The 24,953-nt window shown below is 47.9% G+C and overlaps 1 protein-coding gene across 4 annotated transcripts in view; it reads left to right on the plus strand.

Moving 5' to 3' along the window:
- LOC134927391 (ATP-binding cassette sub-family B member 5-like) overlaps window positions 1-24,953 on the plus strand; it is a 250,582-nt gene that overhangs the window by 12,561 nt on the left and 213,068 nt on the right. For 2 of the 4 annotated variants that reach the window (XM_063921768.1, XM_063921766.1), the window contains exon 1: window positions 23,061-23,353. The exons of the other annotated variants lie outside the window; for them this stretch is intronic. The gene's annotated coding sequence lies outside the window, so the exon portion shown is untranslated. Of the gene's footprint in view, window positions 1-23,060; window positions 23,354-24,953 lie in introns of those variants that run through there. 4 annotated transcript variants of the gene reach the window in all.

The raw sequence follows: 24,953 nt of genomic DNA on the forward strand, positions 1-24,953 counted from the left end.
CTGGTGCCGCCACTAACCACTGAACCTTGTATATTGTGATTATTACATTTTATATATAGGGCGCCACAATGTTTTGCAGCGCCGTACACTTATAACTTAACAACTACATCCTCTGATTCCCAACTTCTTAAGCACAATATACAAAATATTTTAGGATTTTGCCCAAACTTTCCCACTCTTAGACAGAAGCCCACAACAATAACAAATCAAATGCTACACTCAGCCGTCCCGGGTCCCTATGCTTTCACATCTGTTTATCTCTCTGTTTTATGGCGGTATAATCATGGAGACCACAACTAGAGCTAATATTGTCGTTTCCCAAACAGGAATGTGATCCCACAGCCCTAAGCAGCTATAGAACAATTTCAGTCTTAAATATTGAGATTTGTTTAAAAAAGATAATGGCCAAACTATTGGCAAATAGATTGAGGTTGGTTATTGCTTCCCTGGGCCACGCAAATCAAGTTTTATTCCCAGCAGGTACGCTGCAGATAACATCATGAGAAATGTTGATCTTATACATGTAGACTTTAGTCATACCTTTCCAACTTTGGTGGTGGGGGAGCAGTATGATTTACCGGCGCATGGGATCCCAACAGTCGAAATACCGACGCCTGGATCCCGATGTGTACAAATCCTGAAAAGTGCAATACTAAGTGCAACTGATCTTTGTATCAAAAGGGTTAGGAAAAGCATCAGGAAAAGGAAGCCAGTGTGGTTCACAAAAGAAGTATCAACTAGTGTGAAAGCAAAAAAGATGGCTTTTAGGAAATACAAACAGACTCAAAATAATAATGACAAAGAGGTGTATCTTGACAGACGGAAGGATGCTAAGAAAGTGATTAGATGTGCAAAGGCAGAAGCTGAGGAGAAAATGGCCCAGTCAGTAGATAAAGGGGGCAAAACTTTTTTTTAAGTATATAAGTGAAAGGAGAAAATCAAATGGAGGAATAATAAGACTTAAGACAGAGAGTGAGCATTTGGTGGAGGGTGACAAGGCAATAGCAGATCACCTAAATAATTATTTTTGCTCAGTATTTACTACAGAAGAAGGGATGGGGCCACAGTTAAGTTGCAAGGACATTCATAAAAATAAGGTAGTTGAAAGTACATTTACAGAGGAGAAGGTCCTAACAGAACTTTCACAACTAAAAGTGGATAAATCAATGGGACCAGATGGGATACACCCAAGGATACTCAAAGAGCTAAAAGATGTGCTGGTTACACCGTTAACAGAATTATTTAACCAGTCACTAAATACAGGTGCCATTCCAGAGGACTGGAAAAGAGCAAATGTAGTTCCACTGCACAAAAGTGGAAGCAAGGAAGAAGCAAGTAACTACAGACCAGTAAGCCTTACATCAGTAGTGGGGAAAGTAATGGAAAAACTATTAAAATAAAGAGTTGTGGAATATCTTAAATCAAACCACTTACAGGATCCAAAACAGCATGGATTTACTGGTGGTAGATCATGCCAAACAAATCTTATTGACTTTTTTGACTCTGTGACAAAAATAATAGATCAAGGGGGAGCTGTAGATGTAGCATATCTAGACTTTAGTAAGGCATTTGACACTGTCCCACATCGCAGACTGCTAAATAAACTTGAAAGCGTGGGGGTGGATTATAAAACAGTTAAATGGATAAGAACCTGGTTGCAGGATAGGAAACAGACAGTTGTAGTTAATGGAGTGCAATCTATGGAGGGAAATGTTACCAGTGGAGTACCCCAGGGATCTGTACTTGGTCCAGTTCTCTTTAATATCTTTGTTGGTGACATTTCAGATAGTATTGAAGGGAAGGTATGCCTTTTTGCAGATGATACAAAGATATGCAACAGGGTAGACACACCGGGAGGGGTAAAACAAATGATTGATGACCTAGGTAGGCTTGAGAAATGGTCAAGAACGTGGCAACTACAGTTTAATGCTAAAAAATGCAAAATCATGCACTTGGGTCTCAAAAACCCAAAGGCTAAATATAGTATCAAGGGTACTATAATGGAAACTACTGAGGAGGAAAGGGATTTAGGAGTCACTATTTCAAGTGACTTGAAGGCAGGAAAGCAATGCAACAAAGCAATGAGAAAGGCAAGTCAGATGCTTGGTTGCATAGGGAGAGGAATCAGTAGTAGGAAAAAAGAAGTGATAATGCCACTGTATAGGTCATTGGTGCGGCCCCATCTGGAATACTGTGTCCAGTTCTAGAGACCATATCTCCAGAAGGATATAAATACATTAGAGAGTGTACAAAGAAGGGCAACTAAAATGGTGCATGGCCTACATCACAAAACGTACCCAGAAAGGCTAAAAGATCTAAACATGTATAGTTTGGAGGAGAGAAGGGAAAGGGGGGACATGATAGAAACTTTCAAATATATCAAGGGTCTTAACAAAGTTCAGGAGGGAAACATTCTTCAAAGGAAGAGAAATATTAGAACTCGAGGACATACACTGAAACTGGAGGGCGGGAGGTTCAGGGGAAATTTAAGGAAAAATTACTTCACAGAAAGGGTAGTGGATAAGTGGAATAGTCTCCCATCAGAGGTGGTAGAGGCTAAGACTGTAGAGCAATTAAAACATGCTTGGGATAGGCATATGAATATCCTTACAAAGAATTAAGGTTCAAAAAGGGTTGCGATTACCTAAAGGATAAAAAAAAAAGGGGCAGACTAGATGGGCTAAGTGGTTATCTGCAGTCAAATTCTATGTTTCTATCCTACAGGGGTGAGTATGGGGTGTTCTCCTCTCTCCCCAACCCCCTAACCCTCCCTCCCAGCAGCCAAACCCTAACCTCCCTCCTTGCTGCCTAATTTTAACCTCCCCCCTTGGTGCCTAAACCTAACCCACTGTACCCGCAGTCTAAACCTAACCTCCCCCCGTGGCTTACCTGCCATGCGTCACGGTCTCCCCTCGTTCGGGATCCTGGCTGTCGGTATTCCGGCGCCTGGATGGTGTACCCATTCTAGATGCCAGTGTCGGCATTCAGAATAGGGTTGGTATTTCGGCGTTGGTATTCTGACTGCCAGGATACTACCAGCTGGGATCCCAACTGCTTCCCGGTGGTGGCAATGGTGAAAAAATCCTTTGATACAGTGGTGTAGCCCTTAATGTAGCAGAGTTTGTTTAAGTTTGAAGATCAGAGGTACCTATCATAATCCTTCCACTTAACTGTTGGCCAATGGCTTTAACACTTTTTAAATTAAAAACAGCGAGACTCAGGGTTGCCCCCTGCTACCTACAACATTTGCTATAATCAAATGTTAGTGGCTTGTATTCATTTGAACACAAATGAAAGGCATTACTGTTGGCCACCAAGTGCATAATACCCCTTTCACAACGCCTGAGGCAGGTCGCACCCGGGAGCCTGACACGGGAGCATCCTAGGGTATGCCTCTGGTGATGCGAGGGGTTACGGCGCTTGGAGATCACATGATCTCTAAGCGCAGCCTGTACACACACAGTGAAGGGTAATGGGTCGCATCGACCCAGCTCCCATTCACACTGCACAGCGAGTCGGGTTGAACACAAGTTCAACCCTGCTTGCTACCAGGGTTGAAATACCGTGTCGCACGACCGGTATTTTTCCCCTGGCACCTTTCAGACCGCACTTGAACACGGGTTATGCGCGCTCATGTGCCAATAACCTGCGTTCATAGCTGGCGTTCTGAAAGGGATATAAGATAGCTCTGTATGACTATGATGTCATCCTGGGGGTCCACACAGCTGCGATGGCTCCAGAGAATGTCTCAATACAAGTTCTGGTGGCTGTTTTATTAGTATATTTTTGCACATCTACAACTACAATAATCGCAGCTACGGCAGCAATAGCATACATGAATCAGGGCCCATGTGTGTATGCAGACGACAGTATCACTTCTCAATAACTAGACGCCATCGTGATTAGAATGCCGGCAATGCAGAAGATGGCGTAGCAGGGGAGGGACACAATGTTGGATCTTGCCGGACAGGTAAGTGCTATTAAATGTTGGTAGAATATTAATAAGTATCACAGTGAAATTAAATTAAATTGTCTTCTCCCAATTAGTATTGTTCTTAAATGGAGACCTTAGTGTAACACAATGGTTGGTGCAGGATAATGCGCTATTTGTGTATACTGGAGGTAATGTGAGTGGGAGCTGCTATGTCACAACAGGTGCTCAGCCTTTAGTTGGTGACCACAGGCAAAAACTTAGGGGAGGATACAGTGCTGCACCTGTGACCTGCTTGATGTGCAGATGTAATGTGTTTGTGATGTGATAGTTGTGGCTTCATTGGCGTGCGCAGCACATTTTATTAGGGGGTGCACTGTCGGATGGGTGTGTCTAGCACTGCCTTTTGGGCGTGTCTAGCACCATCTATTGACGGTCATCACAATATAAAATATCCACCCTTGTACCAATCCTAATAAAGCAGATACATTGTCAGATGTTGTGGTGTGTACCAAACAAACACCCCTGATGGCACTCACTGCAATTACACTGATCCTCCTCAGCCTGGTCTGGCTCAACCGCTCTTTCCCCTGCAAGCTGCAGCAGCTTACTTACAAGTCAGTCACTCACACACTGACAGTCGCAGACTAGTACTGCCGCTGCTGGAAAAACGAGTGATGTGTCAATGCTGCTGCCGTCCGTCTGCCAGTATTGAATTTGTCTTCCTAAGAGGAACGCTGGCTGCATGCTGCTCCTCATCAGTGGCTGGCGTTGGTATAACATAGAAGGAGAGAGGTGGGCGTGTGAGCAGCATGACATAATCACGTCACATCACGCTGTTTTTATACATGGAGGTGGAGCCGGGAGTTTGAAAGCCGGTGGCAGTGGCACTCTTGATTAACCCAGGCGTCCGGTCAGTAATGCAGTCCTGACAGGGTGCAGTGCAGAGGGGACAGTAATCAGCCGGTTCAGCGATCGCTGCATCAAGCATGTGAGATCGGGGTGCCAGACATCAGGGGGTGCCTGTGCGCACCAGGAACCCCCCCTGCGCACACCTATGTGTGGCTTGAACATGTAAAGTTGCATGTAATTAGTAAAAAATAAAGGAGAAAAACACAGATACACTGATAAGTTCATATTGGTTCATTATAGCATAGAACTACATCTAGCCTGCTCATATACACGCACACACTTATCCACTAGGCTAGGATTCATTTTTGTCAGGTGTCAATAATGCCCTCCAGCGCATTTTATACCACTTTACAATGAGCAAGTCCAGGGGCATAACTAAACATATTGCAGGTCCCAAGGCAAAAGTTTGTAATGGCCCCGTGAACCACCCAATTTTGAAAAATGTATATAACACATGTAACTGTGACAGGGAAGTGGCCCCTCTCAGCTCTAGGCCCCATAGCTGCTGCACTGCCTGCACCTATGGTAGCTACACCCTTGTATATACTGTAACACATGTAACTGTGATAGGAAAGGTGGGTCCTCACAGCTCTAGGCCCCATAGCAGCTGCACTGCCTGCACCTATGGTAGCTACTCCCTTGTATATACTGTACCACATGTAACTGTAATAGGGAAGGTGGGTCCTCACAGCTGTAGGCCCCATAGCAGCTGCACTGCCTGCACCTATGGTAGCTACGCTCTTGTATATGTCTTGGGGGTTGGGTGTTCTGCACAACCCTGCTATCCTGACCTGTTGCTGCGGGAACTGCTGGTGGCAATGGACTGTACGGGCCCGGTGCATGCTAACTTATAATAGGTCTGCGCTCACCTTGGGAGTGGTGTGAGTGGGTATCTGTGAACAAATGATATATCTGAATATTTTCACATGCAAAGTTTTTCTTTATTGAGTCACAGTGCTGAAAAACTAACAGAGTATGTGATAATGTTACAAACAGTGTGTAGGAAAATGTAGATTGGATAAAGGATACAATATTTTAAGTACAGCAACAAGTGTGGTACTGTATATGCATTGATTCAAACGCATGAAATACAACATGGAAAAAACATGGTACCATATAGCTTGTTATGCACAATGTGGAGCATAGAAAAATCAGTTTGACATCCTTATGTGGATGGATGTAGTATTCTGCTTATTAAAGGGGGTCATTCCGACTTGATCGTAGCTGTGCTAAATTTAGCACAGCTACGATCAGGAACACAGACATGCGTAAGGACGCCCAGCACAGGGCTAGCCCGCCCCGCATGTCAGTCCCTGCCCCGTCGCTGAAGTACAAAAGCCTCGCACAGCAGCGATGCATTTGTACTTCAGGTGTAGTCCCCGGCCAGTGCAGCTTTTGCGTGCTGGCCAGAGGCTGCTCGTCGCTGCCTGGCTCGCAGCGGCTGCGTGTGACGTCACGCAGCCACTGCGGCCTGGGCCCCGCACAGTCTGGCCACACCTGCATTGGCCGGACCGCGCCCACAAAATGGCGTCCAAATGCCGCCGTGCCGCCCCCTCCCACCCAGCGACCGCCTCTGCCTGTCAATCAGGCAGAGGCGATCGCTAGGCAACAACAGCCGTCGGCTGTCAGCTGTGCGCAGGCGCAGTTCTGACTTGATCGCTGCGCTGTGAAGAACTGCAGCGAGCGATCAGGTCAGAATGACCCCCAAAGTCCAGAGAAGTCCTGATTCCCTGATGTGGGGGTTGGGTTAGTCTGTCTCCAGTTGTGGGGATAAGCAGGTTGGGGGTTGTGTGACAGGGGGCCGGTGTCCCAACCCTCCACTGGCAATCAACTTACCCTTCCTGAGGTCTTTGTGATGCTGAGTCGTCTTATTTCTCTCTGTCCCCTCTTGAGGGTGGTGTTGGTGGTGGCTCCACTGTCCCACTGTTATCCGCGGTTCTGATGCTGCAGGATGGAGTGAATATTCTGATGGCCTCTGTGAGGACCCGCCGGGTTCTGCTCGTCAGACCGGAAGTGCTGCTGGTGTAAGAGCCTTCACCTCCTTGGACAGCACTGCTCCAAGTCACATCAGCTTAGTCTGCATTATCCTGCCAAAGTCTATCTGCAGTTACCGTTGCTGTGTCCAGTCTGCTTACAGTTAAATCATGCCTTGCCAGCTGCTACACTCCAGGTAGGTTACCGTGTGGTCTCCAGCCTATTGTGTGATCCCCTTCTGCTAGAGGTTTAAGACCAGGCAACATCTCAAGTATCGGTGAGCGCAGTGCCGAAGCTAGACATTTTAGCGATGTGTGCAAGAAAAAGTATTGGCGCGCTCCCCACCATATATAAAACAGGGGCAGTGTGCCCGTCATGGCAAAAATATAGGGGCGCAGCTTCATGGGGAAGGGGCATGGCCACAAAAATAATACCAATTCATATTATTACGCTGTAAGTCTCCATTATTCAAATTATGCCGCACAGTGGCACCACTTACATACATTACACCAGGTAAAACCTCTTTTACACATGACGCCAGGTAGAGCCCCTGTCACACATTACGCCAGGCAGAGTCCCATTTTACACAGTACGGCAGGCAGAGTCCCCCTTTTTTTTTTTTTTTTTTTACACATTACAGCAGGCAGAGTCCCCATTTTTTACACATTACAGCAGGCAGTGTGCCCCTTTTTTACACATTAAAGCAGGAGAGTGCCCCTTTTGTACACATTACAGCAGGAGAGTGCCCCTTTTTTACACATTAGGTAGGCAGAATCCCCCTTTTTTATACATTAGGAAGGATGAGTCCCCTTTTTTTACACATTAGGCAGTCAGAGTCCCCCTTTTTTACACATTACAGCAGGAGTCTCCCTTTTTTACACATTACAGCAGGCAGAATCCCCATTTTTACACATTACAGCAGTAGTCACCCTTTTTAACACATTACAGCAGGAGAGTCATCCTTTCACACATTAGGCAGCAAAGTCCACCTTTTTACACATTACGGCAGGCAGGTCCCCTTTTACACATTAGGCAGGCAGAGTCCCCTTTTTACACATAATGGCAGGCAGTCCCTTTTTTTTTTTTACACATAACGACAGGCAGTCCTCCTTTTTTTACACATAACAGCAGGCAGTCCCCCTTTTTTACACATTAGGTAGAGTCCCCCTTTTTTACACGTTAGGCAGGTAAAGTCCCCCTTTTTACACATTAAGCAGGGGTGGAAGAGAGTGAGACCGTCAGCAAGGGACAGTTACCTTTCAGCATGCTCCTCTCCACCAGCACCGTGTGCACCTGCGGGTCTGACAGGCACTTCCTCCAGGGTGCTCTTCTCCTCCTGAATAGCGACCGGGAGGTCACCGCCATCCTCCAGCAGCAGCGGCAACAAACAAGTTCTGGATGAATTTCTGAGAATGGGGGTCCGCCTCCAGGCCAGTGCTACACTCATCTCCCCCATCTGAGTCTGACATCGGAGGCTGCGGGACCAGGGGGCGCCGGAGGAGGAGGGACGGTACAGCAGCGGCAGCGGCAGAAAATTATGGCCCTGGGTGAGCGCATAAAGCTCTATGGGACTTGAACGGCTGTTATTGGTGGAAGGCCCTTTCACAGGCTCTAGGGGTTTCACACAAATAGTGCTGGAGTTTCCTAACAGAGAATTCTTTTAAGATATTTTTTCGGTGGTATTTGGTACCTACACAAACTCATCCTTTTTTCACATCAGAGAGCACATTTACCAAATAATATTTGCAGAATATCTCAAGAAAACTTTTTTTTTTGGGGGGGGGTACCCACAAATATTGAGGCTCTCACTAATGTAACATGGAAGGGCCTCGAGATATCTGGACCTTCCAGATATCACTCTCCTTTTCCGTCCTTCCTAGGCCTATTTCTCAAACCTCACGCAAACTGCAAAAACTTTTTACTACATCCAATTTTTTTCCATCTGGAAAGTCATAATATAACTGTCATTTTTATCTCGATTTTCTCTCTATGCAAGGCTTAAGGTGGGTACACACTTGCCGATAAAGTAAACTACGTCGCTCATTTGACCTTCCTGAGCAACGTCATTTACCATATTGACTAGTGTGTATGCTTCCCAACGACGAGTAATGTGCGGCACCGCGGGTCGTTAACGACCCTCGCTGTCGGCTGTGCATGCAGCTCAATTGGACTGTAATATCCAATTGACGGCACGGCACGGCCGCAGCGTGACGATAACGGACAGATATCATTTGCATATCGATCAGTGTGTACGCACTGCTGCCGACCACCCTGGCAGAGAAGGGAGCACACTGGGCTACGACAATTTAAAAAATATAAAAAAAAAATATTAAGTAACAGTATAGTTAATAAAGTTAGAGGTGAGAGAACACATAAACCTCCTAATGCTAATGTGTGGACCTCCATTCTAAAAGTAAAAGATTCTATACCCTTAATACCAAGAAATAATGACACGGAGACTTGAATTTGGCAGAAAATTGTTAGCTATTTATTGTACCCTAACCACTAGAAAAACCTGTAAAGGAAATATTAAGTTAGCATGTCGTATCAACCGAAATATGGTGGCAGAAAAAAGAACGGCTACAACCCACTGAAGATAACCTCAGAAACATTAAAACTCAAAAATCCTAATCTACCACAAAAACCATACATAGGTAATAGGTGCCCGACTCATACCTCCACGCTGACTACCCACCCTGATGGGTGATGACGCTGCTCCCTGTTGGGTGATCTAGCGGCCTTAAAAGTCAATGGAGGTGAGTGCACCTAAACCACACCAATACTATAAAAACTGTGACTAACAAGTCAAACTAGAACCTGCCGTTCTTTTCCGCCAACAAATAGCCAACGAGAAACCACAACTAACAACCCAAAGCCAAAACACTCCGTGCCACGCAATCTACAAATTGGGGTGGGAGGGCGGGAAGGCAAACTAACAGAGACCCCTAGATGACCTATACATCCCTATATATGCTGATCCCTCCCCTATCTACCATTGGCTGTAACCTTTCATAACAATTTGGTCCACACCCATTCCCATGTCTGTCATTTCGTTCTCCTAAACCTCCTAATGCTAATGTGTGGACCTCCATTCTAAATGTAAAACATTCTATACCCTTAATACCAAGAAATAATGACACGGAGACTTGAATTTGGCAGAAAATTGTTAGCTATTTATTGTACCCTAACCACTAGGAAAACCTGTAAAGGAAATATTAAGTTAGCATGTCGTATCAACCGAAATATGGTGGCAGAAAAAAGAACGGCTACAACCCACTGAAGATAACCTCAGAAACATTAAAACTCAAAAATCCTAATCTACCACAAAAACCATACATAGGTAATAGGTGCCCGACTCATACCTCCACGCTGACTACCCACCCTGATGGGTGATGACGCTGCCCCCTGTTGGGTGATCTAGCGGCTTTAAAAGTCAATGGAGTGCACCTAAACCACACCAATACTATAAAAACTGTGACTAACAAGTCAAACTAGAACCTGCCGTTCTTTTCCGCCAACAGCGAAAGACTCTTCCACAGAGTCTTCGCACCGCCACCATACCCTCAACCTAACTCCTGAAACAGATCCTCCAGGAAAAACATCATCTGTTCCTTGGACAAATGCACACTATCAGGCCGAAAAAGGTGACTTTCATGGAACCGAATCCTAGGGTGGCGAACCACTTTCCCTCCGTGGGCCAATACCCACTTCGCCACCGCAGCGTTCACCTTTTGCCTGGCCTCATCAATAGGGCGACCGTCCGCCACTCCTCGCCAACGCAACCTTGGCACCATCATGGAGAACACCAAAACACAGCTGGGCCAAGCTGCGGCAACGCTGGCCAGATCTTCCATCATAGACCATCTCAGCTCTAAAGACGTCCTCTTCCCCAGATCGTTGCCACCCAAGTTGACAACCAGAACCCTAGGGACTCCATGCTCCCTGACTTGACTGACCAATCTACTCTTCTAATCTTGCCACATCATTCCACGCCAACCCTGCCAACGAACACCATGAGCCCGGGGGGAAAAATGGCGCCCCTTCCGAGGCCAAAAACCTGGCTGCCCAGTAAACATAAGAGTGGCCAACCACCCATACTGACAAATCGTCTTCTACCCAACCTAAAGTGAAGGAGAGGGATCAAATTAGGTTAGTAAATATCCTAACATGAGCTTATTTCATGCATTAACCCTGAAGTATCTGCCAAAAGTAAAAAGGTTTTCATTTCTTATTGAGTCACGGCCTAGCCGCTCTAGACAAGCTTCAAGCCAATCGAAGCATAACATAAAAACACAACGGGAAATATAAAATAAAATAAAACCAAATAAAAAGGGTTGAGGGGGGGGGGGGTTAAATGGGAAAAACATGTAAGAACTCAGCTGGAGGTGAAAGCATAAAAAACCTGCTGAGAAACTTTGTATTAGAACTAATCAGCCGAATTGTGTAAATTGAAATTCAGTCCGTCGGGTCAGGCAAAAAATTGCAAAAGAACTTCAGACCCCCGCTGCCAGCAGCGGCGAGTAGCTAATCCCTGAGTAGGATGAACAGGGGAGACAAACAGACACAAACTGCACAATGACGTACTTAACCATCCAACATTAACTTATTAACGTTCATTAAAACTGAAAAACTCATGAAACCGGGCAAATATAACGTTTGTAACTGGAAGACTTCCAGCGCCCGACCGCCTGAATCTCCGCAACGGAAAAACCCGCCGACGCAGCCGACGTCGCAGCCCCGATTCGGAAAGAATGCGTACCGAAAGCAGTGGGTGAAAGGCCCAAGCCGGCCAGACAGCGACTAAGCATCCAACGAAATTGATATTTCGTCAATGGTAAACCGTCATAGTGCAGCAGCCATGACCCCCTCACATCGGGCTGAACTGCTGCATATTTCAAATCCAATCTCACCGGGCAAATGCTCTCCTCCAGAGATGGTACCAAAGTGACCCATCTTCCTCTACCTACTTGGTCCATCTTAGAGCGACGCAGTCTGCAGAGCAAAGACCTCTCACCCACCACCACGTCATCTTGAAGCATGCGCAAATCTGCCCATTCAGATGGCGCTACCATCTCCGAAACCCGAAAGGCTCCGTGATAAGCCATGGAGAACGCCAACTGGAACAACAGCGACTCAAAAAGTGATGATGCGACACCGACTACAGCACCGATGACAGCTGGTAGCAAGGCCGCATCGATGGGGCGCCGCCTATCTGGCGGCGCTGGTGCCACACGCGCCCACCCTTTCATCGCCTTCACAAGAAGCCTGCTCTTTGTCACGTCAGGAAGACCCTTGATTTTATAAAAAAATGAAATCCCTGCTAAGTACCGGGACACCACCGCTCTGGACCTACCCGTGACAAAAAGCTGCCAAATAAAAGAAAGCATCGTCCGATGCCCACTCTTACCTTCTTGACCCCGTCCTCGGACAAACTCTTCCCACTCGCTGCAAGCTTGACCGTAAGCCTTGAGCGTGTTTGGAGCCACTGATCGCATCGCTAGACCCTCCAGTCCGGTCCGATCACCTGCCAGACATAACCGGGACATTAAAACCCTCGCTCATCGGCCTCAGGTGCCAACAGCCAGAATCTTTCCCACTTCCCGCGGGACAACGCGTCTGCAATTCCGTTCTCAATTCCTGGAACATGTTGCGCGTGGAACCATACATTCCTACGCAAGCATGTCAGCAACAATTGCGCAAGCACCCTCAAAACCACCAGCGACTTCGCCCTTTGATCATTGATCGCATGCAACACGCCCAGATTGTTGCATCTGAACAAAATGCTGCGATCAGCCAGACGTTCGCCTCAAACCTCCAGGGCTACCATAATGGGGAAAAGCTCTAGCAGCAAAAGGTCCTTAGTGAAACCTTCGCGACACCATTCCTCCGGCCAAGGGGCCATGCACCAAGATCCCTCTAGGTAGCAACCGAACCCAGAGGAACCTGCCGCGTCGGTAAACAGCTGTAATCCAGCATTGTCAACTGTTGGGGTCAACCAGATACGCACCCCATTGAAGTCCTCCAGGAACGAGGCCCAAACGGCCAAATCCCTCTTAATCTCGGAGGACAAGCGAATGAAATGATGCGGTCTGGCACACCCCGCCGTCGACATCTCCAGCTTTCGTCAAAAAACCCTGCCCATCGGGATGACCCGACAAGCAAAGTTCAAGAGGCCCAGCAAAGACTGCGCCTGCCGCAGCGTAACTCTGCGCGATGCCACGAACTGCCCGATCACCTCGCGAAGCTTGGCAACCTTGGCCTGAGGAAGGCGACATGAGCCTGCCACCGTGTCGATTTCAATCCCCAAGAATGACAAATAGGGGACTGGCCCCTCCGTTTTATCCTCGGCCACAGGAACGCCAAAGTGATAAAACAGGGCTTGGATGCTGAACAACAAATCGCTGCAGCGCGGTGAATTTGCAGGGCCCACACACAGGAAATCATCAAGGTAATGCGCTACCCCATGACCTCCCGTAGAAGACTCCATGCACCAGTGTAAAAATGTGCTAAACTTTTCAAAAAATGAGCAGGAAACGGAACACCCCATCGGCAAACATTTGTCAATTAAATATTCCGTTCCGATCCGAAAACCCATAAAACGGAATGAGTCCGGATGCAAAGGGAGCAACCTAAATGCGGATTCTACATCAATCTTAGCCATCAGTGCTCCTGGGCCGTAAGAACAATCCCCAGTGCCTCATCAAACGACTGGTACACCACCGAACATTGTTCTGGCGGTTTTGCATCGTTGACTGACGACCCTGACGGGTAAGAGAGATGCTGAATGAGCCTAAAAGCACCCGGAGTCTTCTTGGGGACTTCCCCCACTGGAGAAATGACCAACTCATCCAATGGGGGTAGAGGAAATGGGCCCTCCATCCTACCCAGTCGCACTTCTCTCCCAACTTTTTCACGCAAAACTGACGGGAAGGTGCGAGCGGATTGAAGATTCTTGTGGGCCTTGACTTTCACCTCGCCCGCAACCGGCAGGCGGAAACCAAACTTGAAACCATGAAACGAAAAAAACTAGCGTCCCGCCTATTGGGGTACCATCCCAGCCACTTGGACATGGCATCCAACTTAATCGGCGTTGGAGCCCTGTTGAACGGTCCCGCTCCCGGGGGGTTTACCATAGCCTTGCTTACTCCCCCCCCCTTGGGCCCTGCCGATTCCCCTTAAAACAGTTGAAAGCCGGGTGTAAGCCGCCGCATTGCAGGCAGGAGTGTCGAAAACAGCACTGCCTGCCGAAGGAACAGGTCGCATTATTATATGCAAAGCATTTCCCCCTCGCGGGTGCCTGTCAGCCCCCGCGATTAGCCGATCTTCCTTTCCTGCCCCGCCCCCCCCGCCGCGCTAAACCCCAGGGCGGATGACCCAGCGCGCTGCCCATCCGCCCCCGGATTACGGGGCTCCTTCACAGCTTGAGAGGTCCGGGTGACCTGGAGCCAGACCTCCACATCTTTGCATCCAAAATCAATTTTCTGCAAGCAGTCCTGCTTTTCCCAAAACTTCTCGTCATACATTCGCCATTCTACTCCTGTTGACGCTCGCTGCATGTCATGTATCAGGTGCAAGTACCGGATGATGTTCATCCGGCCTATCCTCCAGATAACATGCCGCAAAGACGCAGAAACCAGCCAGCCAGTTGTCAAACGAACGGAAAGCCTCAGCTCCTATGCCCTTCTTAGCCTTCGCTGCCTTATACTCCTTCTTCGCATCCTTAGTCTGCACGAACAGATCCACATAATCGCCTCTACTGATTTTTTTTCTGGCAGCTATCCCGCAAACCCCTCAGCACTGCCGTATAGTCGCAGTGAACCACTCCGGGCAAATTACGGCGCTTCTTGGCCCTGCGAGCGCTCTCGCTAAGCCGCTTGCACCTCTTCCGCTTCTCCCGCTGCCCTGCCACTTTTTTTGCGTACCTCGCCGCCTGCTTCTTTGCTCTAGTCGTGCTACGCTTGCGACAATAGGGATGAAGAAGAGGTGGAACTGACAGAACTAGAGCGCGCGGAGGAGCCCGATGCCGAATCCTCCATCTCACCTGACGTTGCCGACCACTCGAACTCGAACGCTCCTGCTGTGGAAACTTCGAAGTCCTCGTCTTCACTCACGTCTACCGCGGCCTCACCACGAACACCTGAAAAAGACGACAAAGCACAGGACTCGGAAACCACTCCCGGAGCATGGCTACTATTCCGGGGTACCATCGCCCGCGACTCGCGTCCGCGCTCTGTTCCGACCTGTTGGTTGCCTAACTGCGCCGCGGCCACCTCCAGGTCATGACAAGCTCACGCTATCTGCCCGACTGCCGACCCTGTCGGCATGAAGGACGCCCCAGCTACTGTGCGCGTGCCTGAACGCCTCGCTGTCCCCAGAGATGCGGCTGCGATCAATGGGCCCAATGCCGCTACCACCGATGACAGCGCTGAGGCTAACTCCTCGGAGGCCTCCTGACTGCCCCCAAACTCATGGCCACAACCGGGGGAGGCCCCCGCGGAAGCCACCCTCCACCTACTGGCCTGCCATCCGGTGGGCGCCGAGAAGGGCCCCACCGGTAAATAGTCTGCCTGCACCCCTGTTGACCCGCTGGCCCCCCTTGCGTATTCTTGCCTGCTCCTCTGCCCCTCGCCTCCCCCATACGCCATGCGCCCACGCTCACCCAATAAGCTGCCACTGCAGCTGCCCCTGGCACGGCTGCAGGGAAGGCAATCCTATGGGGCCCAATGAGGTTATCATTATATGCCCCCCCGGACTCCGGATGTAAGGGAGACTGCGGGTGAGACACAGAGCCTTGTGGCGCCGCTGCACGTACACGTGCGTGGTCGGCGCCACTAGCTGAGCAAATGGCCACGCGCGTCTCTTGCGCGCACCGCAGCTCACAGACAGTCTCTGGCCCGAAGAGGGGAGCACCGCCGCCCGAGCCCCGGCGACAGCCCTTCCCCACCCAGCCGCCGCACTCTGCCCACCTTGCCGCCTTTGGCCGGCATCTGCCTGCGGCCTTGAAACGGAGGGCGGGAGGGAAGAGGGTCCGGGAGCTTCGGTATGTTGCCCGCTCCAGCGCGCATGCGCGCGTCCGCAGGTCCGCAACTCCGGCACCTCAGGAGGTGGAGATGCAGGCCGAGGCCCGGCCACCTCACCTCCCCTCTCTTGTGTCCCGCGTCTCGCCCGCCGTCCGCGGCTGGAGATTACCTCCGGACCAAACTCCTGGGGCAGGGGAGACCGAGTCCGCCTGGCAACCACCGCGCGGGTACGCGCGCCGTCGCCAGGGAATGGGGAACCATGAACTAGGGACATAGGCCCAGCCAAGGCACCCTCTCCCCCGCCCTCAGAGCGGTAACGAGATGGAGCCCCAGCCGAACAGTGGGGGCGAGAGGCAGCCATGCAAGCAGCACCTGCCCTCAGGGAATACACTGGAAGGCGAGGGGGAGCAGGAGGGCAAATAACACCGGGCACAAGCTATACCTATACTGTTGTTAACTATAATAAACTTCTCACAAAGAAAATTTACCTCATATATAACCTGTTTTAATCCCTAATGAAATGCTCTAAAACTGAGAAACACTCACCAGCTAGAAGGCAAACTAACAGAGACCACTAGATGACCTATACATCCCTATATACGCTGATCCCTCCCCTATCTACCATTGGCTGTAACCTTTCATAACAATTTGGTCCACACACATCACAGGAGGTTTAACTCTCTCCATTCCCATGTCTGTCATTTCGTTCTCCTAATGAAAACAGTCTCCAGCGGCTGCAGTACCACACCTTGCCAGTAGATGACGCCCTACCTTTATAGTTTTTTTTGTATGTAATACCTTTGTTCTGTAACTATACACACCTCTATCTTTACTATATGTTTCAATCTTGTTTCATTACTTAAATGTTTGGTCTTTTATGTCCTTTTATTTCTGGCATTGCCCAGGTACTTGTTTTTGTATTCTGTAAAATGGTAAATACAGCAGCTAAACAGATTTTAAAGCTAAACTTCCTAAGATGAACACCGTGTTATACTTTTTCTGAAGGGCTTAATATAGTTCTGCATACTATAGATCTGTGCACATTTCTCATTTGCTGCATACATGTATGCTGTATATATATTTGTATTCTGTATAAATGGAGCACAAGGAAAGTCAAACAATACTGTACAAAAGTAAGCAACAAATGACTACTTAGAACTGAAGTGATAAGATAGACTTTCATTATTTGCACAATATGAAGATTTAATTTAAAGTGCTAAATGTGAAAGACCTGACTGTGGACCTTTGCAGCTGTCTTCTACCATCTATAGAATAGACATACGTTTGCTGGTCTTGTGACTTAACACCAAAATAACCCTCTATATTTCCAAAGCTCTCATTCCTTTATTTTAATCTTGCCTAGTTAGGAATACTAAATCTATCCCTTACATGTCCCTTATCAGAAGCCATCATGAATAGGTATTATGTGATGGAGTGATGGGATTGTCTCAACAAGTTGCAGTTATGTGACCGGCCCCTTAATCCCGACCGCTCAGAATCCCGGTGGTCGGCATGCCGACCAACAGGGACTATTCCCACCTGTGGGTGACCGTGGCAAGCGCAGCGAGCCCGCATGGGGCTTGTTGCACTGCCTCCCCATCCCCCCTGTCGGCATTCTACTGCCGGGATACCAGCATTGGCATACTGACCGGTGGTCTCATGACCATCGGTCACGCATACCCAACCTGTCTCAACCACAACTTCAGTACAAGTTTTAAAATGACACCTATGTCACCACCTGTCTCTCTGTGTAAAATGAAAGTTAAATTCAGCAGGTAGCTGCCTGTCTGTGCTGTTTCTACTGAAGCTCAGCACTGTTAGACATGTCTGGAATGCAAACTGTTCCGTTTGCTAGCTGGAATGGCCCTTTGCCTATGACTTATATCCCTTTTCCACTGTCACTAAAACCTGGGTTATTTTCATAATATCCCAGGTCCTGGCTCAGTAGAAAAGCATACCTCCCAACTGTCCTGATTTTTGCAGGACAGTCCCGTTTTATGGAGACTGTCCCGCAGTGGGGGGTGGGGCAGTTTGGAGGCTCCTGTCATTGCTGCCCTGCTTAGCAGCATACGCACAGCGTCTATTCAGTGAAGATAGAGGGAGAGGGGGAATGCCAGTGGATCACAGAGCGCTGGTCATGGTCATGCCCCCTTTAGTGATGACAAACGGGGGCGGATTCGCAATTGCGGAACCGCCACGAGGCCATGCCCCTTTCATTTAGGCCATGTCCCTTTTTTGGGTGGGCGGAGGAGTCCCTCTTCTTCATTTGGAAATGTTGGGTGGTATGGAAAAGGGTCCCAAAGAAAAAACAGTGACCTGGGAATCCAACTTGAATCTGTCCTGGGTTTGACCCGGATCTGAACCATGTTCTAAATCCCAGGTTGGACCTGAGATTTTTGTGGAAAAGGGGTATACTGTAAATTTACTAAAAGAGATACTTGGGTGCAGGGTTGGGCTGGCCTACAATGGTACAGGGCCTTAAGACTTGGGGGGTCCACCTTCTCCGCTAGAGATCAGATTCCAGATGGTGCACTTGAATTGTACATTATACCAAGGGCGTATCTATTGTTTGGCCAGGATGGCACTCACCAGGGGCGCCGGCAGAAGAAGAGCTGGGAGCTGTAGGTTTATTTAGAGCAAATTTGCATGTATTTGCGTACATCTCTCAGTCAAGCCCTAAATCAGTTCTAGGGGAATGATTCAATGCAGTGCAAGGTTCTGTAGTATCTTCTTGCATGGTGATACTCAGAAGAATGTTATAGGATAAAATGAAGCCATATTTAACTTACCAATCATCATATACAGAAATGTTTGAATTGCAGCTACTCCCCTAGTGTATGCTGATGGAAAGTGAAGTGATTTATCTAAACAGTTTCTACTGGACGACATCCAGACTCACTGAAGTCACTTGAGGTTACCTGGTTTCTTGTTGTTAATATATAACCCCATACCTGATAACAACTGAACTTCTTGTTAATGTCCAATGTCGATAAACAGCACTATAATACTAAAATATACATATAATAATAATAATTGGTGTCATTTAGCACAATATAATAGAATTTTTTTCCCCCCTAAAGTTTATATTCTCTAACACGGCAGCTGTGTAATTACCTTGTTCTCTATGCGCAGAATGTGGGTTTGTAGCCTGCTCCCTGACGCAGTACATCCTGTCATAGCTGCTGTGTTTATGTCCTCGTTATTGCAGAATCATGAACCTTCACCTTGGAGATAAAGGATTATTAGTGAAGGATATTTACCCAAAAGGATTACCTTGAATGTCCAGCCAAAACTCACTTCTAGAAAATGTACACAATGCGCAATCTCATAAAGCAAAATAAAACACAATAAGTTTCCAAGGATATTATAATGTATGAGTATTAAATACAGGCAGATATTTTTCTTCCTATTATACTGTAGACCAGTGGTTCTCAAACTCAGTCCTCAGGACCCCACACGGTTCACGTTTTCCATGTCACCCGGCAGGTGTACTGTGTATCACCAACTGTCACATTTTAAAAATCTACAGGTGACCTGCAAAACATGAACCGTGTGGGGTCCCGAGGACCGAGTTTGAGAACCTGTGCTGTAGACTATTCCATTCTAGTTAATTTAACTGTTTTCTGAGGGCTTTAAACCATGTATAAACCACAGTTTATAACTTAAGAATTAAAGTCTAATCCATACTTAATTAAAGGACATCTGGACAGGGGTGTAGTATGGTATGCCGGCGGCCGGGCTCCCGGCGACCAGCATACTGGCGCCGGGAGCCCGACCGCCGGCATACCGACAGTGTGGCGAGCACAAATGAGCCCCATGCGGGCTCACTGCGCTCGCCACACTGCGGGCATGGTGGCGCGCTACGCGCGCCACACTATTTATTCTCCCTCCAGGGGGGTCGTGGACCCCCACGAGGGAGAATGTCTGTCGGGATTCCGGCACTGGTATACTGTGTGCCGGGATCCCGACAGTCGGCAACCTGAAGACCACCCCTGGACAGGGCCAGATTAACATTGGGGTGGATGGGACTTCAGCTTCAGACCTCTATATAAAAATAGGCCCATTATTATCATGAAAGAATGATGATGACCAGCCTTCCAGATGGCCACATGCTCAGCCATAAATCATAAATATTAAAATTATTTTTTTTTCCTAACAAAATTATCTATTTTTACTTTGTGTCGTGTACAACACATATTTATCTGTGAGCTGGGTTAAGTACTGAGGTTGTAGGAGCAGTGGCCCTTTAAGAATTATGTTGACTCCCCCTTTTATCTTAGTATGTTTTGATTTTTCAGCCTATAGGGTTGTAGTGGGCGTGTCTAAGTTCTATATCAATGCTGATCCTCGAGTGACAGCACTCTTTCTTCTGGAAATCCCTCCCTCCAATCCTTTTGCTTACGTGTGAGCTCCAAGCACTGCCCGGTGTCACCCTAACTTTTTTGTGCCCCTCCCAAAACCTTTCTCTGCCTCCCTCATCTCTGTCCCACTTCTTTCTCCCTCATCACCCCTCTCTCTCATCCAGAGCCAGCCATAGGCATAGGCAAACTAGGCAATTGCCTAGGGCATTTGATATGCATAGGGGCATTATCAGCTTCTGCTGATTAAAATGATATGCGGCATGCCTATATTCTCTGTGTAGCATTTCATATGCAGATACAGCCACAGTCTCACACAGTATATAGACATGCTGCATATCATTGTAATCAGCAGAAGCTGCTTGTGCATCCTAGCCACATAGCAATGCAAATAAGATGCATTTTCATTAAAAAAAAGGTGCCCGACGTTAGCATTGAGGCAAGATTTGTAAGGACACATATGTATCCAAGCAGAGGCAGAGGTCACAGTGTTAAGGGGGGTACACACGGAGAGATCCGTGCTTAAAATCTAAGCAATCTTGCTAGATTGCTTAGATTTTAAGCACGGATCTGCCGTGTGTATGCCCCCCAGCGATAGCGATGCGCGGCCCCGCGCATCGCTATCGCCGATGCTAGATTGAGCTGCATGCAGGCTCAATCTAGCGGGTCGCTCACTTCACCGTTGTGTGAAGTGAGCGGCCCCCCGTCGGCTTTCCCCCTCGCTCAGCACATCGCGCTGTGCTGAGCGGGGTGAGAGATGTGTGCTGAGCGGTCTGTGTTAAGATCGTTCAGCACACATCTCTCCCGTGAGTACCCCCCTTTAGTGGAAGTGTGAGTGCTGTGTACATGTGAGTGGGTTGGTTGTGCAGTAGTGTTCGGAATATGTGTAAGGAGCATAATGTGTGTCATGTAAAAATGCATTAATAATGTGCAACATATGTATAAAGGGCACTGTGTGTGTCATTATGTGTATAAGGGCATTAATAATGTGCGGCATATGTGTAACAGGGTACTACTGTATGTGTGTCATTATGTGTATAGGGGCACTAATAATGTGCAGCAAATGTGTAGGGGGCACTATGTGTATCATTATGTGTATAAGGGCATTAATAATGCAAGAAGATGCCGCTTTTTGGGCTGTGCGTCCAATGTGCGAACTGTTCCTATTTAAAATATAGGGGTAGAAGGACTGCTATGGATGAGGGGTGATGGTGCTGGGAAAGACGTGCAAGGTCAGAGGCAGAACCAGCGGTGGTGCTAGGGGGCACCTGCCAAAATCTTGCCTAGGGCATCATATTAGTTAGGGCCGGCTCTGCTCTCATCTCACCCCCCCACTCTCAGGAACACGAGAGCAGGGGAGCTGCAAATGGCTGATGCGGTGTTGGGTCCAGGTGCAGAGAGGACACAGTGAACAGTCCTGTGTTATCAGTACAGCACTGGCTAGGGAAGAAGTGAAGCTGTGGCTGTCAGACATACATTGAGAGCTGTGAGGGGAGGGAGGGGATGTGGTCTCCATCCAGCTGTCTACTGCCCTGTGCCTAGACACACAACTTTCTTCATTATATAATAGATTTGGATTACTGAATCTTAGCAGTGGAGTCAATTATTCAAAATTATTGGGGGTGCTCCTCCATATGACTATAAATTGCCATGCATAGACATTGAAAGTAGCAGCACAAATATTGGGGCATCTCAAACACCCACTGCACCCACATAGATATCTCTTTTGGCACCTATGAGCTAAGTAGATTGTGCAATTTTGTATAGGACTTTCTTTCGAACCATAATCTTGCATGGAAGACCTGAAGGATGGGAATGTTGTTTTTTTTTAAACTAATTCTAATATTCTGTCATATAGTATAGGTCTTTCTTGTTTGCCTAAACATACTCTTCTGATACTCTGAATGGGTGAATTACCCAAATGGAGTTTTATTGTCTTTTTTGCCAATACTCGAACAGTTTGGTCAGTAACCAGGAGTTATTTGCATTGAAACTGCCTTTTGAAGAGCATCTCCCCTTTGTTATATCTCTATATGCTATCCTTGTATATACTGATCATACAATATATTCTAAGTTTTCATCAGTTAAAAAAAAATGAATTTCAGGTAGGCTGTATGTTCCTTGTTTTACCAGTAAAATTTGTGGGACCTGATCTTAGGACTTGGGAGCAGTGATTCTACTGGGTAAGCCACAGCAGGGAGCATAGAAACATAGAATTTGACGGCAGATAATAACCACTTGGCCCATCTAGTCTGCCCCTTTTTTTTTCCATATTTTACCTCAAAACTTATGGGGGGGGGGGGGATTAGGGTTTGGCTGCGAGAGGGAGAGTTAGGGTTAGGCTGAGGGGGGAGTTTAGGGTTAGGTTGCGGGGTGGGGGGGTAGCTGCGGGGGAGGGTTAGGGTTAGGCTGTGGGGGATGCTCTCTCCGGTAGGGTTTCTTTTGATGGATACAAATTACTTACTTTTCTCCCTGATGATAGTAAGTAAGCAAATCATTGTTCCTCTTAGTCTAAATTTACACAAGCCAAGACAAACCCCATTTGAAAAAATCACTTCTGTTGCAGACTGTTTAAAATAACAACACACACTCACCCCAACATCAGTATATACTGTGTGTGTGTGTGTGTGTGTGTGTATATATGTATGTATATATATATATATATATATATATATAGATATGTATATAGATATAGATATACAATTTATATATATATGTAATACCCTGCTATGCAAGATACTACTTTATATCTGACACTGTGCAGTGCACTACAACGCATTTCTGTCATTTCACAGGCAGATAATTCCCAACAGTCTCTGCAGCTGCTCAAAAGGTCAGGAGGTGGTCACATGACCAATGTCAGGTGTGACAGTTGGTGATGGTTAGGCGGACATCTTAGGGAGAGCACGGTGGCTGGACTGGCGTGAGGAGGTGCTGCGCAGGTTACCTGTAAAAGCCACTGTCCCCATGACCGGAGTTAGAGAAATGGCAACCAGAGAGCAGTGAGAGCCTCCCGCAGCATATCTACAGCTTCCAGTGATCGCAGCTGACATGGGAGTGTGGTGATGTAGCTCCCATCCTCTATAGGGGCAGACTGGAGGCAGTACCCAGCCTGAGAAAGGGGACGGTGCGTCAGTGAGCACAATGAACAGGAGCTGGTGAGCAAACACTGAGTACATTGCACCTTTCAGATCCAAGAACCCTTACTAAGAATATTCTGTCAGCAGTTTACCCTCTCCTTGCTGCAGCTGTTGTTAAATCATTTAGCATTACAGACTTACAGTTTAGAGACTGTGAAAAGAGGACAGCATACGTGCCTATACTTATTTATACATTGCCACGATCATACACTCAGTATCAGCTGCCATGCTTCTAGAGAGTCCAAGGAAAGTCATTTCATCTGTAACAGTTATATTTCTCTGACGTCCTAGTGGATGCTGGGACTCCGTAAGGACCATGGGGAATAGCGGCTCCGCAGGAGACAGGGCACAAGAATAAAAGCTTTAGGATCAGGTGGTGTGCACTGGCTCCTCCCCCTATGACCCTCCTCCAAGCCTCAGTTAGATTTTTGTGCCCGAACGAGAAGGGTGCAGGCTAGGTGGCTCTCCTGAGCTGCTTAGAATAAAAGTATATTTTAGGTTTTTTTATTTTCAGTGAGTCCTGCTGGCAACAGGCTCACTGCATCGTGGGACTAAGGGGAGAAGAAACGGACTCACCTGCGTGCAGAGTGGATCGGGTTTCTTAGGCTACTGGACATTAGCTCCAGAGGGACGATCACAGGTTCAGCCTGGATGGGTCCCGGAGCCGCGCCGCCGGCCCCCTTACAGAGCCAGAAGAGCGAAGAGGTCCGGTGAAATCGGCGGCAGAAGACGATCCTGTCTTCAGACTAAGGTAGCGCACAGCACCGCAGCTGTGCGCCATTGCTCTCAGCACACTTCACACTCCGGTCACTGAGGGTGCAGGGCGCTGGGGGGGAGCGCCCTGAGACGCAATATAACAGATAATACCTTAGATTGGCTAAAGAATACATCACATATAGCTCTTGGGCTATATGGATGTATTTTAACCCCTGCCATTTTTTACAGAAAAAGCGGGAGATAAGGACGTCGTGAAGGGGCGGAGCCTATCACCTCAGCACACAAGCGCCATTTTCCCTCACAGCTCCGCTGGAAGGACGGCTCCCTGACTCTCCCCTGCAGACTTGCTACTGAATCAGGGTAAAAAAGAGAAGGGGGGGCACTATTGGCAGCTAAAAACTATACAGCAGCTATAAGGGAATAACACTTATATAAGGTTATCCCTGTATATATATATATATAGCGCTTGGTGTGTGCTGGCAGACTCTCCCTCTGTCTCTCCAAAGGGCTTGTGGGGTCCTGTCCTCTATCAGAGCATTCCTGGTGTGTGTGCTGTGTGTCGGTACGTGTGTGTCGACATGTATGAGGAGGAAAATGATGTGGAGGCGGAGCAATTGCCTGGGTTAGTGATGTCACCTCCTAGGGAGTCGACACCTGACTGGATGATCGTATTTAAAGAATTAAGTGATAATGTCAGCACTTTGCAAAGAACGGTTGATGACATGAGACAGCCGGCAAATCAATTAGTGCCTGTCCAGGCGTCTCAGACACCGTCAGGGGCCCTAAAACGCCCGTTACCTCAGTGGGTCGACACAGACCCAGACACAGATACTGAGACTAGTGTCGACGGTGAGGAGACAAACGTAATGTCCAGTAGGGCCACACGTTACATGATCACGGC

This window comes from Pseudophryne corroboree, chromosome 5 (assembly GCF_028390025.1).
Source record: "Pseudophryne corroboree isolate aPseCor3 chromosome 5, aPseCor3.hap2, whole genome shotgun sequence".
Classification (NCBI taxonomy): domain Eukaryota; kingdom Metazoa; phylum Chordata; class Amphibia; order Anura; family Myobatrachidae; genus Pseudophryne; species Pseudophryne corroboree.